General features: G+C 48.5%; 1 protein-coding gene across 6 annotated transcripts in view; it reads left to right on the top strand.

Annotated features, from left to right (window-relative positions):
• LOC126578867 (protein phosphatase 1 regulatory subunit 12B-like) overlaps positions 1–17,822 on the top strand; it is a 74,704-nt gene that overhangs the window by 608 nt on the left and 56,274 nt on the right. For 2 of the 6 annotated variants that reach the window (XM_050241832.1, XM_050241826.1), the window contains exon 1: positions 9,071–9,248. The exons of 2 other annotated variants lie outside the window; for them this stretch is intronic. The gene's annotated coding sequence lies outside the window, so the exon portion shown is untranslated. 2 more of the 6 variants (XM_050241827.1, XM_050241830.1) reach the window with 2 other exon arrangements.

Raw genomic sequence — 17,822 nt, 5'->3', positions numbered from 1 at the left:
GATCCCACGTACCTTGCGATGATGATAACTTCAATTCGGATGGAGTTTTCTTCCCTTTTTCCCCCTCGATCACTGTGTGCAAGCCTGGAGTAAAGGTCACAGGGAGCACACGTTGCCACAGCATCAACCGGTGGTGCCCTCCCTCTAATCTGTCTAACGCCTAACAATGATTTCTCGGCGGTTTGCAGGCTCGGCTTCGATCGTCTTCAAATCCTTTCTTCCTTCTTTTCATTTCCCCCGTTTTGCTAACCATTCGAATGTTCTAGCGAAAGGTAAAGAGGCTTACATGGTCCCGGTTTCCGGCCCCGGGAAGTGCTTAGAACGAAAAGGTATTTACCTTTAATTGAGGTCACTTCCGATCCTCGCGTTTCATGTAGAAGGTGCATCTTCCTCTTTGGGTGATTCAAGAAGGCCATGCCCGCTTTCTCTACGATGTAATTAATCTCCAAATCCAAGCAGCCCGGAAACGCACCCATTGCCGAGGCGAAAGTAAAGCCAGCTGGAAGGGGGTGCCTCACGGCATGATCACGATCATAACCTGGGGGAGGAAAATATGTGGAATTTCTCGCTTACGAGGTGCATGTGTATGCGTTGGCCGCGTTGGTCTAATTTCCCTGCCAGCCGGCAGCTGCTGCAAGTAAAACGCAAGTAAAGTGAAGCTCCTGATGCTGGAAAGTGAAGTGTAAACCGCCGCCTTCGACGATCACACGATCTACCGCAGCTGTGAAACGCAAACCCCTCACCAAAAAAGGAGGCCAAAAGCGTGATGATGTGCTACGCATTTGTCAAAATATGTTTTGGGGTGTTCTAATTAATGTGTTAACGTTTGTTTAATGGAGATCAACGCCGGGCTGCGTTGCTCTGCGCTACGCGGTTCCGTTTTTCGAGGTAGCGAAAGGTGCAAGCAGATCACCGTTACGTTCAGCGGCTTCACTTTGTTTGGCATCGTTAAGCCGGAGACTGGCTCTGGTTTGGTCTGGCTCTGGCCTGCTCTGACCGCTCCCGTCTGATGCCGCGAAAACAAGGTAGGTTTCAATCAAGCAAGCCACTAGCATTAGCACAGCCGTTGTGGTGGTTTCTCTAACGCCAGGTTGGCATATTTTCCATTTCATCCGCACCAAAGACCACGAGTCCCTCGGATGTCGGCCCGTCGTCGGGGTGGGGGACAAACAATACACAAATTCACCGACCGGCAACTATCTCTCTATCTTTTAGGATGAGAAGCATGAGATTCGTGACTGGGCGAGAGAAGGAGGGGACCTTTGTCGAGAAGTCGAAAGATGAGGCCAGCCAAAGATAGCCTTTCTCTTCACTAGGGGTGAGGCTGAGGTTGAGAGAGGTCACTAAAATATAGGCCAACTTAGCGAGAGGCCAGCAACGCTGCTGTCGAAGTAGCAGAACGAAGCAGTTCAGCGCGTCTCGTTCTCGTCTTCACCTTCTCATTAGTACCACCAGAGGGGGGAGAAGGGGAGCGAGAAATTTATGTTGCGTTCCTTCCCGCACTGCTGGCCCAGGTTCACAAGGGAGATATCTAATTGATTCAACGACGACATCAAACGGGACCGGAGTAGAGTGGCGTTCCCAAAAGCAGAGCGAACGCGTTGTTTGGGGAATTGTAAAACCAAAATTAAGACACTTTGCGTTGTCGTCGCGGCGCACGGGAGGGTGTCGCAAGGTACAAGCTGCGCTGTCCCAATCCCAGTCCCATGGGGCAAGCGTTTGTGTTGTGAGAACTTCCGCACTTCCGTCTCACAACTTGGATGATGGCGTTATGGGGGAATGATAAAATGCGTTACTGATGAAGATGAAGAGCCTGGCGGAATTTGACCTAAATACTGTGCGTTCTGGATTTAATTGTTATCTTGGGTCCAACCATCAGTATTCAGTTTGCAGTTCCTGCATTAATAAAGTCACTTGAAGCGCACTTTTCGGACACGTTATGAATGGTCAGTAGTTGCTTTTTCATAGATCCGTACCACCGGAATCTAGCTTCCTTCCTGGCCACCGGGAGAGTACTACATCATCCACGCATGGTGATGGTGCAGCTCTTCCCTTTTCGGGGGTTCCCCGTTGGTGTTCTGGTTGGTTCGTTCCGTCGCTTCCTGCACGCTTCGTTAGACGTCATCATCGATAGCAGCGGCCGTTGATGCTCCTAAACACGCACTAGAATCGCTGTATTTTAGGGTTCGGATGGTCCCACCAGTTGAGTAAGCAAATTAGTTTTTCAAAAACCTTGCGTCTGAGGAGCGAACTCGACATCCCCCCTCCCCCCTGATTATGCTCCGCTTCTGACGGTGGGACCAGGAGTACAAATGATTTCCATTCCAAAAGCCCTAACCGAACCCCAAAGTGACGCACTTGTTACGCCTCGATTGGTACGGTGCTCCGTGTCCGGTAAAGGGGGTTCCGGTGCTGCTGATGGTCAAGTTGCAAGATGCAGCGTGGACGCAGACGAGCGCCAGTGTTTGTGAGACAGAGAGCGAGAGGAAAGGAAGGTTTCATGCTTCGTAAAGCGCATCGGCCAGCCGGCCGGAGACTCAGAATGAATCGAGTTTCAATGGAGTGTGCGGGAGAGCGGGCGTCTGTTGCTGCAGGTGAGCTGCAGTGCTATAGCCAGGAATCTGGAATGTGGTTTGGCGCGCTCCCTCGCGTAGTGGTGGTGTGCGTTCACGATCAGATTGTTGATGAAGTGTTGACGTACACCGGCGGGATGCAGCGAAGGGAGGGACAAGAAGCCCCAAATGGAAGGCCTGCTCTGGAAACGGGTTGTCTCTGGAATTGAGCCCAGGTTGGACAGTATTTCAGTTCGGTTTATTCTTCCGGAACTAGCAAAGAGACGCACACTTGTGTATTTCATCAGAGTTGCCAGCGTGAATCGCATGTGATAGAGCATTACTGGACTGGTTGTGGCCAGTTGACTGGTTCCACTTGTAATCATTATCGGCAATAGCCATGGAACCTTGCTATCGCAAAGATTGATAATAACTTCAACTACCTCGCTCCAACCAGATAATGTCAAACTAACCATCGCTATCGGACAGTTCCATAGTCGCTCGAAATACAAGAAAGGACAATATCATGTGATTGTCAGGTGATCCGTTGCGCCACAACAACCTTCTGCGTAGCTCGCACTGACCTTCCTTTCTAGCCGTATTTGAGATTTTTTAATTCAAATCTGATGGCAAACCAAGTGTCTATTCTAATCCATTCATCCTAATCATCCCCTAAACCCCTTCCGATAACTTCAGAGTCTTGCGCCCTTTCTGTACTGGCCAAAGATCATCGGATTTCACTCGACAAAAATCAAGTTTTCCCCCCGGTTTACACTAGGGCAACGGCCATGCTATAGCGCAGCAACTCCTGGCTTGTTGGCTTGCCATTGACCGGCCGGTTTTCAACCTAGGCCTAGGCTTTCCACGCGGTCAACGGTGCCGCCCGACCAGACCGGCCAAACCCAGTCTCTTACTTCACCGCGAAACCTGCTTCGAAACCGAACGCGTTCGCACAACGGTCTGTCCGGTTCCCCGGCTGCCGCTGCTGCTGCTGCTGCTGCTGCTACTGATGTTGCGTGTATGTTATCCGTACAATGATCCGGATCCGGTCTACCGGTCCGAAAGGTGTGGTGCTCTCGTATCGAGTGGCCATCGTAGCAAAGGGTGAACCAGAAGCAGCGGACGCGGTGGTGCGAGGAGCCTTTTTCAGCTAAACCGCTTTCAGCAGCAGCAAAAAAAATCAGCGAATGCACCTCTACACGTACACTTCCCGCGATTGTCTGCTCGTATCTGTGTGTGCTGGTGGTGCTGGTGGTGTGCGGATGAAAGACAAACAAAAAAAGGGGGTAAAATTCGCAATCCACGATGCGACACTCGTCGACGATCGTCGTCGAGGTGATGATGATGTGAACCCAAACAAGTTCCTCCGCTGTAGTTGTTGCTCTTGTTTGTGGTTGTGTTTCTCACTCGATCGTGATCCAGCATCACGTGGACAGAGACCGCGGACGGTGTTTTGGGAGGTTTTATGACCTTGTGTGTCACGTTTGGGGGGTGGCTGGAATTTTACTGGGAAAAAAGTAAAAATTGACCTGACCAGTACGCCGAGCGAACCGTAACGGATGCTGCATCGACACTTTGAGCGCAGGCCAGTGCTCTTGTTAGCTATTAGGTTACAGGTGGGAGTTTTTCAGTTTGCATCTTGTTGCATATTGATATCTAATTGATAAATATGTTCTGGTAAAGAGTGTTTGAGATGCTGTTTGCTGCATGAGTTGCTAAACGAATGATAAATTTGATTTCTGTTAATGTACCAGGCACTTCATTCCTTTGCTTCGGATACGTCACTTAGCAACAAACAAGATAATAAATAGGTAAGGTACTGAGAGGTCACTAGATCATTTCATCATTGTGGACGATATTTTAAGCAAAATTTATAAAATGTGTATATTAGTTGTATAACCGAGAAATCGAACATTTATATTTTTGCAGATAAATGGGAACAAGGAGTACAAAATGAACTATAAATTGTACAAAGAAAGATGCCAGTAGTAGCAAGTCAAGTAAAGAAAAAAACAGAGAACAGGCAAATAAGATGATGAAACATGATGATCTATACTTGAAGCGATACTATACCTAGTTAATCCTTAAAATAGAAGCTGAAACATTGAAATGAAAATAGAAAAAAATGAATGTCGTGCCTGGATCACCAACAGAAGCAAAATTGAAAATATGAAATGCTTTGGAATCCAACAACCTTTCTCCAACTTTTTGCTGCTTCTCACCCTGTCCCTGGCCCTGTCGATGTCACTCAACACATTCGGATTTCTCTGCCCGGCATCATCGCATCGCGTCGTGCGTCAACAACGCGTCTTCGCGGCCAGGCGTCAACCGTTGGTCACGTTGGTGGTGTGTGATGCGCGAAGCGTGATTTACTCATTTGCAAAACCCTTTTCGCCTCACCGGCCAGCCAGCGTCGAGAGACTTGAGTGCGTCCGCTTGAGATGTGTGTTTGCATTCGATTAGATAAAGAGGGGGGTGGCTAGCAGCAGTCCAACAATGCACGAACGAACGCGCTGCTCGAGCTCGCTGCGCTGTCCCCTTTTTGGGCCGGACGATCGCTGTGTTAGCACAAGTGACTGACATACATCGTCGTGCCAGCAAAAGGCCCTTCTCTCGGATGTGTAAATTTGCTCTTCGTTTAATTAAAATCAATCTCTTAATGTCTTCATGCTTCTTCTTATGCCTTCTACCTTCGGGGAGTGCGCGCGCATGGGCAGCCCTAATTCGAGAAAGCTAGACCAACTAGCTTAGCGGGGAGTTTTCTCTCGGATCAACATTGTTGTAGTAGCCCTTGGTAGCCCGGTACCTGGTACACGATATCAACACACATTTGGAAACGCTAGGCCTTGTATATCATTCCGCCAATCATTAGCAGCCAGCCATCTTTGCTTGTCATCTGTATCGTTGTGTGAAGAGTAGCGCTTGGTGCCAACCCAAAGCCATATTTCGCACAGAAGATCGCACGAAACACCATCCCGGCAGGCGGGCACCACAAATCATCCGTGATTTGTTAAAATTCACTCCGTGCCGTTCCGGTAGTTTTGTTTGCGCCCTTGCAGTGGATGGAACGCACGGGGCTGATTAGAGATTAATATTTAATGCTCTCACTCTTCTTCTGCTCGGTGCTGGAATACTGGATAATGAAGGATGCGCGTTGCACTTAAGTGAATCGATCCATTTCGAGCTGACCAGCTTGTTGCGAAAGTGTTGGCGCTGATGTTCCTTCCACTAATGAGGGTTTTAGGTTTCCCGAGTCGGCTGCTTTCGTTTTCACGCGCACTTCTATTAAATATTAATTAATTGCCACACTCCATGGGCTCAATGGTGGTGATCGCTGGGTGCATTTACCCCAGGATGCACTTTCCTTGTTTTTTTCTCGCTTCTCGTCGATGGGTGATTAGATTTTTTTTTGTTGCTGCTTTCTGGCGTCAGTGGTGGCCCTTTCGACACAGAGCGATCTCCTATTCGCGTTCATGCACGGTTTGTATTCGGTACAGCTTTAGCTCCTTCTAATTGATTCTAAGGTTCTCGTTTACGATCGAGAACCGTTTAGCTTCAAGAACAATCCACTTGTGATGGGAAATTGCACGTCTAGAGGTTTGGTTTCGATGGCGGAAGAGGGCAGAGAGCAGAGAGCACTCCAACGAAATTACGCGATGATCTTCACACATTACGAAGCAACCGAGATCGAGAGCGGCGCTGTCTTCAAGTGTGCGCGCTGGATCATGATCGTCGAAATCATGGCTGTTTGCCGAGCTTTTGCGAGCTGTTTTAATGCTTTTGTTGACCATTAGATACGCCGAACGAACGGAAGAATGAAGAAAGCACTTCTCTCCCCTCTTTCAATGGGTCGACGTACTTAACCAAGAGGTCACTATCGCTTTTTGGACGTTGAAGATGGGTTGATTCTCCTCCTTTCCTTCTAATGATCAGGCGCTTCATTTGGAATTCAGTATTTCACCAGTGGCGGCGTGTGCGGTGCTGCCAAATTAGGTGGCCTTTTCGCGCCGCAAGCGTTGCTGCAATACGTTCGCAAACAGCAATCGTCTGCTTCCGATCTTTCCGCTCTAACGGATTTCATCGCCGGTGCTCCGCGTGAGAGGTCATGGTGGTGGTAATGGTGGTGGAATTCGTTAGTTCATTAGGAGGAGGCTTCATCATCGTGGCCACCGTAATGGCAGGTGGAATGCCGAGACTGATTCGGCCAGCAGCACACAGCAACAACAACAGAGAACACAATAAACAAAAAATGCGGAGAAAGAAAAGCTCCACAAGCACGGGCACGGGATCAGGTTCACGATCACGGTTAAGACAAATTAAAACGGGTGTTTGCTTTCCATCGTTTAATCGTTCCTATGTAGTACCCCCCCTCCCCGAGGGTTCCTGCCTGTGGACTATGCCTTTGAGGTGAAGATTTGGCGGGGCTTTTTTTTTATGACGCACTTTTGATCATTACGCAACTTTACCGTTTTACTCTGGGCTCCATGGCTCGACGAGTTCAGCGTGAGATAAGTATGGCGGTTAGGCCCCTTTTTTTTGGGAGGTGAAGCTGGCGGGTGTTTTCTTTCTTTCTTTCTTTCTTTCGGTTTCGGACTGTATTTCGTTCGTTTTGTTTGTTCGATCTAACCTGTTTCCATTTCCTTTAATGAAGAGTAAACGCGATCGTTAATGGTTCCGTTCAATTTAATGAAAGAAGGGCACGAGTCTGTGTTTAAAAACCGAACGGGAAGGAAACCTGTGGCCATTTGTTGACGCACTTTTAACCTAAATTGCTGCAGAATTACTAAAAACCTGCGAAAACGCCGTTTGCCTTCAGAAAAGTCAGAGGATCGTAGGTCACTTTGTTGATCGCTTGATTAGAGGAAAATCTATTTTCAATTTCCGGCTCACTGTGATTTTTTTATGAAATTCATTCAAAATACATGCCGCTCCTTCGTAAACGTAATTAAAAAGCCGACACCAAATAAATAAATAAGCAGAGGACGAAACAGGTATCTAAAATGAGATGCGAAGGATGAAAACCAAATTATAAAACTAATCGTCGTAAGGACACTGAAGAACTATTTCTAGAATCTGGAGGAAGTCCTAATCCTGTCTCCTTTCCCGTACAGCGAAATCTCTCTGTGGGGTGCATGCTATCCCGTGTACGTTGCTATGCACACGGCATCGAAGAGGAAATAATCAAGTGCTTCCTATGGTTCGTTTTATTTTGTTAACGAACCAGATAATGTGTCGCGCGCGAAATAAAAACACCGAATTAGCGTCACGCGTGCGTACACCATCCTCAACGCGGGTGCGCCCCAGCTGTTTCATTGATTTGTTTCCCGCTTTTCGAATCCCGCTCACTTCAAAAAGATATTTTAATAGCCGACCTCCCCGCCCACGTGAGGCCGCGTGCGTGCCGCATTTTTGGTATCATGTATCGCGTCGTTGCCGGCGAGAGCGAGCGAGGTTGGGAACAAGTGCGTCGATCAGTAGCATCGCCGGCGAAGAGCATGGTGCGTACGCGGCGGTTTGGCGGCAGATGATAAGTGAACAAAACAATGAAAATTCCTTCATTCGTGAATGAACACACACCCCTTTCGGGCCGAAGCAAACGGCGGCATGCGCTTTGCGGCTGCGTCAGAGCGGTGCTTCGGCGATGGTTTGGTGAATTAGAAACAGACGCCGGCAAAATATCGTTATATTTTTATGCCGTGTTTTTTTATCTGGTCACAAATAATATTAAACATACAGCAATTTTCATAGAACACTCTTTCTTCTTTGAGCTGTCAGGTTTTTTTATTCATTTAAAACATCCAATTAACTATTAAATAAATTCCAATCAAACCTAACTTAACTTTCCAGGGAACCAAAAGAGTACTTATGGACTTCGCTTTTGTTTTCCCTATAGTATTACGGTTTATGTTTCACAGCACCTTCATCCTTACTGAACGCAAAGAACTTGGAACTTTCAAAAATTGTAATGTGATACTAAATGGTAATACATTATTCGCCACGTAATATCGTTTCTGGTCAATAATCGCACCAACCTCATTCCTATGAAACCTTCCGAAAAATAATCTCATTGATTGCTGCATCCACCACTTCGGTTGTTTAATGTTACGATATGATTACTTTGCTTTGCTAATTTCCTAAACTTCAAACAAGAAATAGCATCACGCATCCATTCTCTTCCATTTCGTTACTCACTGTACCCGCGAGATCGTTTTCAGTGCGACCTCTTCCTTGCATCTCCCCGTGCCACAAACAACAACCGAGTGCATCTGTAGCATCGTCCGAACAAATGAATCCGAATCGCGTTAGCCGAATGAACCGCGGCCCGGTGGGGGCCTGCTGGTGTTCGCTTCGGGACTCGGGCGCTTAGTTGTTTTTGCGCGCTCGCCTTCGCCGCCGGCCACTATCTTTACTACTACTGCTGCCGCTTGTTGGCGCCTCGTGTTACACGCGGCGTGCATGTGTGATTTTTGTGGAGTTTGTTGGCGTCGAGTAGAATGCAAGTACGCCCGTTTTCGGCGGCCCAGTATCAGCTGCTGGTGGAAGACCTCATTTTTAGTGCTCCGTTCGGCGAGTGCATGCGTCCTGTCTGGTGGCTTTATGTTTGATAACTTAAACATATCAAAAGCATCCCCCCGTTTTATTGCCAATTGTTGGAGAGGCATTAGTGATTAGTGATTGTTTCCCCTTTTTACGCAGGTAATGGATGCGTAATTTCTTTTTGTTTTTAAAGAGTCGTTGCACTGCGATCGATCGAGTTTCGGCATGATTGCAATCCGTGACCGTGAAAGTGGAATATTAGAAAACGGAAAAAGCCCCCTAAAACCTAATTTAAAATTAATCTAAGTTTAATCTCCGCCCAATTCCGTTGAACACACGACGGAGAGGTGTTTTTCCGTGCCTTGTCCTGTGTTCTGTGTCCTGTGGTGGTTCCTTAAATGCGCGCCACCGTGCAAGGTGCATCGTTTAAAAATAATCCCTTCAATCTCCACACCATACACACAAGCACACACGTGCAAGCAAACCGACCACGGTTGGTCATAGAATCGATAGCAGGATAGAGTGTGGCCACCGTTATCTCTCTCGCTGTGCTGTGTGCTCGCGGTCAGTGGCGGTCAAAAATCGGTGACCAATTGATTGCGCACCACTGGCCGTTCGTGTGGTTAGTGGGACCCGTCAGTGACACACCGCGGTCACGGCAGCATCCATCAGTCTCTCTCTATGTGTGTATTTGTGTGCCAGTGTCCCAAACCGTGTGGTTTCGCGTGTCTAACCGTTTCGGTTACGGAGATTCGCCAATTCGAGTCGCGTCGCTACGGTGCGGTGTGTTATTCTTGCTCTTTTGGCACAACGAGGGAACCAACAAACAAGTGAGGGGCTAGAAGAGTCACGCCATGACCTTGCCTGGTGCACCAGCTTCAATCATAACAACGGCAGAATCTGAAGCAGCAGCTACGGTGGTGGCCAGCGAGACAGAGAGAGAGAGAGAGAGAGTATGATCTGTGGAAATGGACCGGACATCGCGTGGCCGCGTGGCATGCTCGCCATCATCCGGTCTCTAATGCTGCTGCTGGTGCTCCATTGAGTCGTCTCTTACGCTTGACTGCCAGTGTCACACAAAGGTAAGCAATATCTGTAGTATGCGAGACACGAGACCTTTCGATGATGCAAGTGCCCTCTTGCTGTCGGTGATGCCCATCCATTGTGGAAGCATAAATTTGGATGAGAAATAAATACATCCAAGGCCCAACATTATTATTACAAACCATTTTGAAGGGAATAGAAGAGATTTGAAGTAAATGAATTCAATTTAAACAACAACAAAAAACCGACAGACGTCTGGGGACGGGTCAGCTCATCAATCGCAGCGAAAGCATCACGAAACTCCTCTCGTGCTTTCCCTCGCACTGGTCGGGATAGCATCAAAGAACCCCCCTGAAAGAGATCAAACGAGGCTTGAAGAAGAAACATTATGACACTTTGGGGCCACTAGAAGCAGCAAAGAGAGAGGGAGAGAGAGAAACAGAGGAAGACAAAGTGCAGTTAAAAATGTTAAGTGAATTTCCTCTCACATTTGAATCATCATTACCGCAAGAAAAGCGTAAGGCGGTACCGCTCCTCGCCGCGCGCGGCTGTTACGCTCGATTTTGCACGTTTTTACCCCGTCCCGATCGAGCCCATTTCCCGCGCCATTTAAACCCCTCCCCCCCGTATGTGTTACGCAAAACGCTTTCTCCAACTCCCTCAACTCGGGCGGCGAACAGAACTGGACACTGGACAGGCAGGAGCTACCCGGCACTGACCTGAACCAACCAACCGCCAATGTTGTTCAACCCTCGCATCGAAACCGACATGCACTTATCGGGGCGCAGCACCCCCCCCCCCCCCCCCCCCTACATGAGACGAACCGATGATGTTACATATTGGAGCATGTAACATGGAGAGGATGTCTGGTTGCATTCGATCCCGCTGCTCGATAGGTCGCCAGCTCCCCTTTCACTCTATCGCACCACGGTCGAGTGGTTGAAAACCTCATCTTCGCACGGACACGGAACGTGGGAAACATGGACACGTGTGCCAACCACCGGGGACCGGGCCTGATGGTTAGCTGCAACACATATAATTAGTGAATTCCGTCCACCCCCCGGGTTTTGGAGAGGGAAGGGTGCCTGCAAGGTTCGCCATTCGATTATCGATCGGTTATTGGCTGATCGGAGCTGTCGACACTCGCACGCTGCTCATCATGTCGAGTGCAGCTTGTGCTTGATGATAGTTAGGTTGTGAACGTTGTTCGTTCGTTTGCTGGTACCTTTCATTGATGAAAAGTTCTCATCTGCTGCGTGCTTACTAGTTGGAAGGAGTTGGAAAGAGCTTCTTGGAAAACCGAATTCCCAATTAGCAAAAGTTTTGCTGACTTGCCTGGAACGGCAGAAGGGGCATTTGGTGGAGAGATTAGATGACAGATGTACTACGCAGCTCGATCGTAGTGTGCACGGAACAAAGTTACCGGAATTGTGGTTGGTTGCTTTGATCAAAAGGTTCCTGGAACGCTTTTCCTTCACAGGAATCAATAAAGTATAGGACTTCCCAAGAAGCGTGCAGAAGTCCTCTTGGCGTCTTTGATAGCTTATCCAGATTTCTGGTAATCTTAGATTGAAAAAGTATTGCCACAGCCTTCGAAAGACCTTCAGTTAGTCACGAAATCGGCACTCGAAGTAGTTCGGAGTAACTTCCAAATAATTCCAATAATATCTGTACCCCTCAAGAAGGGCATCATCTCCTGGCAGGCCTCGCGGAAGGCTACAGTCATCGGCCATCCGGCTGTCGTTAATAACTGCCTAATGGCCATCAACAGGTCGACACTTGTAGTCCCAAATTGGCCACCGCGGATGCTGCCATGAATTCTGTCACCTTTCCTTAGGTCGCTTCTCTTATTTTGGGCCAATTGCCAGAGCAGAACAGGTTAACCTTCCTGCCGGCCAACCCTTAGCACTGACACTCCTTAAACTGCAGCCATTATTCTTGCAAAATACATCTGACGAGCTTCGCGGACAGTTCCGTCACCTCTGCCATCTCGAAAAGGCAAATGCGGCTATACCCTTCCCAAGAAGTCGCCAATACGCTCAACTTGTCACCTTTATTGGCATACTTTGACGCGTTTTTGGGCCATACATTCCACACGGTACCAAATAGTTTTTGGTGGCCGCAGAGTGCACGTGTTGCCTTCTTCCACATTCCACTCCACTCGTCAACTGCATGCCAAACTCGAAAATGGAATGCTAGTAGTAGTGGGGGAGGTCGCGGCAATGGGCGTCTTGTTGTGACCGACCTTCGCTCAAGTTCATGGCTTCTTGTGGGCCATGTTTTCCAGTCGCTGTGATTCCGCTGTTGCCTCCTCCTTTTCTCTCCCCACGGTCCATCGATTTCCGATCACTCAAATCTCCGGCACCGGCACACCGGGACCCAGCTCACTCATTCGATTGGTTAGTTTCGCTCCAATTAAATTTGACCTCTGGCGATGAGCGGGCGGACGAACTAATTGCCCATGTCCCCACCACGGAGTGTCGCCCGCAGATGCCAAAAAAGTGTCCCAAACCCAGCTCGAGGCACGCAGAAATTCGAGTTTGTCAGTCAGTTTTTTTGGCTGATTTATTTTCGGGCCGATGTTTTGGACTTGGATCAACGCTCTCGAGGCAGGTTGGGCGGGTTGGGGGGATACCGCGTTCTGTTTCGACTCCGTGTCAGCAAAGCGTACGTTGCAATTCGGACCGTGGACCGTTTGGTTTGTGTTGTTGGCGATTAATCAACGAGACAGCAGCCCACATGTGTTGCTACTACCAAATACTACTACTAGCGAAAGCGATAGATTCCATTCGAATCGATTATTTGTTTGCAATTTTGCTGAATCCTCCATTTCCTGTTTGACCACCCTGCCCACGATTCGGGTTCGGTTTGGCAGAAGCTAACCATAAATACACACGGCCAGAGTGGATTTATTTGTTCGACCAATTCGATGCCCAATCGAATCAAAACCCCTTTTCATCGTGGGGTGCAAAAAGGATTTCCGTCGTGATCGCGAGATGAAAATGGGATCAGTGGGTCGCCGAGAGGATGATTTAAATAAAGGCCGCTGCTACGTCGGGACTGTCTTGTTGTCACCGGCACCGGATTAAAGTCGCTAATTGATGGGCTTAGAGTAGAAGAAGACCGGGGGAGGATTTTCTTGTCTCGTTCGCTCTGCGTGGCTGCGTGATTTGCGTTGTGGCTCCGCTCTTTTGTGTTTTTAAAATTTCCATTCTTCTGCTCTAAGTGGCGTCTCTATTCAAGGCAAGGTAGTAGCAAGTTAATTCGCTAGTAGCTGGCACGTCGCAGTACATCATGTTAACATTTGTCTCTTCTTGGATCTGAGCCTCCTTGGATGGAGGAAGTGGTAGGATCTGCAAATGAAATCCCTACAAAGAGCAATCTCATCAAACATGTCGCCTGATGAGAGGAAGCGACAACGTCAACAGAAATTATCTCTGTCGAGACAGAGCAGACGTTGAGAAAATCGGTTCTCCGGCATCCACTCCTTTCAATCGTATCAAATGTAATTGATGATTTGTTGTTTTCCGTCTTGAAATCGATTCAGTGCCGCCCTGTCAACTTGAAGTGTATCCATTACAGCGGATCCATCGGGTGTTCCTTGCTGTTGGGAGCGGACTAGGACGATCTCTCTCTTCATCATCGTATCTTGGCATGCTTTGAGCGTATCGCTTGCTTCCTTTTCGTAAAATTGTGCTGTTTCTGGCGCAAGATTGTTCCGGTTCCGGTCCGATCTCGATCGGTTACAGAATCGAAATGAAATCATCTGCTTCTGTCTCTCGCCACATCGCCATTTGTCAAAATACTCTTCCACCACAACCCCCATTCGGTTGTCAGTGAGTGCTGCTGATGATGAGTTTTAAATAGGAGCTCCCTTTTAAAGTATCTTCCTTGGCACTTTCTTGGCAGGAGGAAAATGTAGACTTCCTCTTCTTCTTCCTCTTCCTCTCTATCTCTGTCGCAAACATTGATGCCCGCTGATCGGCCTTCTATTCCGATATTCGACTGCCTCACTGACAGCAGCAGCGCGTCCGCAACCTTTGCCAAACCCATAAATCAGCATCCTTAGTGAGCTGTGAGAGGAAAAGGGCCAACCACAGGCGCACGCACACCGAAAACGGATGGCGGAAACAAAGTACGGCCAAGCAACAAATGTTTCTGTCGCCGGGTGGCCATCGCGTGGAAATATGTTTAGTTTTTGAGTCGCCTCTTTTTGGTCACCCACGAAACGCTGAGAACCAGAAGCTCGTGTCGCTGTAAATTTTGGGGTCGACCAGCCATTCCTCTTCCCCCCCGGGGAGGCATACTTTCCTCCGGACACGCGTTCGGACTCACCGCCGACAACGCCGCCGCCGCCGCCAAAGGTTATCATCTGTTTGCTTATTTACGTGCAAGTATTTATGTTAGCGCGGCGACCTTGGTGCTCTAAATTCGGTTTTCGTGTTTGCTTTGTGCTACTCCCACTACCATCTGTGGTTGGGGATGTTCGCAGCAGATGCTTCAGATGGCGATGATGCTGCTGCGAGCTCTTTTGCGGTGCAGGCATTTTAGGATTTTACCTTTCCCTTTTTTTCCCCCTGTTGGCTTATGGTTCACCGTTTTGTTGCCAAATGCCACCTTCCCCGAGTGCCATTTTGGATACAGTTTTTTTTTGCACAGCCACGTTACTGTTTACTTTGTTCGGTTTCGGTTGGTTTTTGTTTTTTTTTTTCGATTCCACACTGCTGCCGCAAGCACCTGGTGCACGGTGGTTTACGTTTAATTATTATGATTTTCCTTTTATTTTCCATCGCGAATGGCGAATGGCGCAGTGCTTATTGGGTTTTATGAGGTGGGGAGGGATTTCAATTGTACTTTACGGTGTTATGCATCAGTGACTGTTTCACTTTTCAGCTCGTTAATATTTACAGACTAACGTGGGGCTTGCAGGGCAGTGTGCAGTACATTCCATGCGCTGGTCCAGTGAAGCATTGCAAAGCTTAATCTGATGCCATAAAATAATTGAAGGGAAAAAATAAAAAAACATAAAAATGTCTATTTGACAGGAAGTAATCCTGCAAACGTCACACTACAAAAAAGGGGCACCAAAAGGCAACAAATCCTAGCAATCACAGGATGCGCAATTCAAAACGAACATCAACTGAACATTTGAACGCTCGCTCGCATAGAAGTGGCTCGTTCCAAAGAGCCAAACCAAAGCGGAACGGAAACCTACCCCAAACCCCATCCCTCCCTCACCCCTTCCTCAATCTGGCCATGACATGACGCGCGAATTGCGGTCGAACGTTCGTTCGTTCACGTTGATGTTGCAACGCACTTCCGCCCGCTACGCGTATTGCGTATTGAACCGCATTCGATTTGTGGATTTGCAAACTGCTCGACCACCCATCATCAGCCGGTCAGCACCCTCACCACCACAGCCCCGGGTTGACCTTTTCCATCTGACCGAACAACCGAACCGAGTCGATCCGGCGTCGGATTAGGGCCGGGGTGGTGGGTTAGGTTTAGTGTTATGTTGCCTTCTTCTTTTGCATTTTTTCCTCTTCTCCATGCTTTCCGCGGATTGACCGGAAAGAGCTTCTCTGTCGGACAGACAATAAAAGGGCCGAGATTTAGTGTCTTGGTGTCCGTTTGTGGCTTCCAGTGCGGCCGATGTAACGCGCACTTGAAGGAGTCGTAGCTGTGGAGCTCCAATTTCTTGCTGTGGTTCAATGTTGCTGCCGAACACATGGTAGCACCACATGTGCAGTAATCCGCTGCACTTCTTCTAATCATCGAGGACGCCGGCGTGTTCGTGCACGTGCGGTGCCACTCTTACCACATTTCTCGACTGCGCCAAAGCGTTACACATTTTTTTTGGACGCGCCCGGTAGCTAAACAACTCGTGGAAAACTCGACTATTCCGAAACATACATTCCAATGGCTTCGCGATGGCGCGATGCTTGTAGGATTAGCAACATAACGACGTCGACGCCTAGCATAACGCTCCTCATCGAAGCAAACCGGAGTGTGCGCCCTTCGAGACAACCGCGAAATGGTTCCCGCGTGTCTTTTGGCTCTAAATGCGGCTTCCCCGACGCCAGGTGAGGGCTAGGCGCACGGCCCAAAACATGCGACGTAAAAGTATAAAGTAAAAGCGAAAGTGAAACAACGGAAACGCCGCTCATGTTCAACGCCTGCTGCTGCTGCTGCTGCTACGGCGGAGAGTTCAATGAATCATTGACAGTTGGGGTGCAGCAGCAGCTGTGCGACGGTCGGTTCCTGAGGGAACCGGATTTTTGTGGCGCGACGCGACGACCGCCCTCGCGTTGCGTAAGCGCCACGATCTGCGCCACTTTCTTTCGTGCTGAAATGGAATCAGAAATGGGAGATCGCGCGTTGAGCGCACAAACGTGGGAGCGACTGGGGCGTAGTAAAGCGACATCGAACGAGCGAGCGAAGGTCGGCACGGCGAGACATTGCGTGGTACTGAACCACCACCGATCCCGGTCGATCTTAATCCCGACGCAGCTGGGCGACAGTTTGTGGGGGGAACTGCATCGGTTGAGCTCGAGTTCCGGTTTCGGGGAGTCGCGTAGGCCAGCTTGCGCCGGCGCTATTATTGAATTGCATTTGCAGCTAGCTCGCTTCCTACCCCGCTATTCACTTTTCGATTCAACTCTGGTACGTGGCATAGTAGCTAGTTAACGAGAGCTTTACGTAATAGTGTGATAAGAAACATTACGGGAGCACGGGACTATCTCTTATCACGATTACGCGTCCATTTTCGAGTGCCAAAAATGTTTAAAACATCAGATGAAAATGGGATGAATGGAATGACTCGGTGGTCTCCAGTACTTCCGCCATCTACTTGGGAAACCATTTCGCACACACCCTTCCCATTAGCCCTGGCATGAATATGGATTATGTTAATGTTGCTTCCACGTGCTTATCCTTTTTCCATCCTCTCACCTCTCGTTGCAGGTATTACGATGCGCTTGGTAGCGAAAACGTTCACCGCGTAAGGCGTCCTAATCTGCCCGACACGGTGTCTAGGAGATACATTCGTGAGGTTTTCTTTTTACATTCAAACATTCGCCGATAGGTTGGTCAATGGTTTTTTATTTAAAAATAATTTGCTGGAGAAGTTCGTGTGAAAACTTCGACGTAAAACGACGCCGCGTTCTGTTTGGATGTAGAATGATTTGAAATTGATTCTTCCAAGATGAATTCACGGACATCATGGTACGGCGATAGCTGTAACTACAGTCTGTAATATCAATATCACATTGTTGAACACGCGCTTCAAGCACGAGAAAGCACATTGACAGCAGGAGATAGAGCGAAAAGGAATTCAAAAGCATCTCCTAACAAGATTCCAGAGACGGATTCCCGGTACTGCGCCATCGCCATGTGATGTGGGTTCGGGCGTGCAGGAAATTGTGTGTCAAATCCCGGGATGCAACCCAGGAGCTTCTGTGACATGCTTTGTGATGTGATTGTCGATCCTGTGACATGTGTTAACAGATATTACGTCCATTTACGACTACAAACTCTCTTGTGTCACGCATCGGGAATCTGGAATCGTGTTTTTCATGAATTTGAAGTTGACGAACTCTCTAATTGGCTACAATCAACATTATGGCATTGGCGGGCAGAGCAGTTCTATCAACACAAAATGGCTGCAGCTGGGAACCACCATAACAAGAA

This window comes from Anopheles aquasalis, chromosome 3, assembly GCF_943734665.1.
Source record: "Anopheles aquasalis chromosome 3, idAnoAquaMG_Q_19, whole genome shotgun sequence".
Taxonomy (NCBI): Eukaryota; Metazoa; Arthropoda; class Insecta; order Diptera; family Culicidae; genus Anopheles; species Anopheles aquasalis.
The sequence above is the reverse complement of the archived record's forward strand: the minus strand, read 5'-3'. Positions and strand labels throughout refer to the sequence as shown.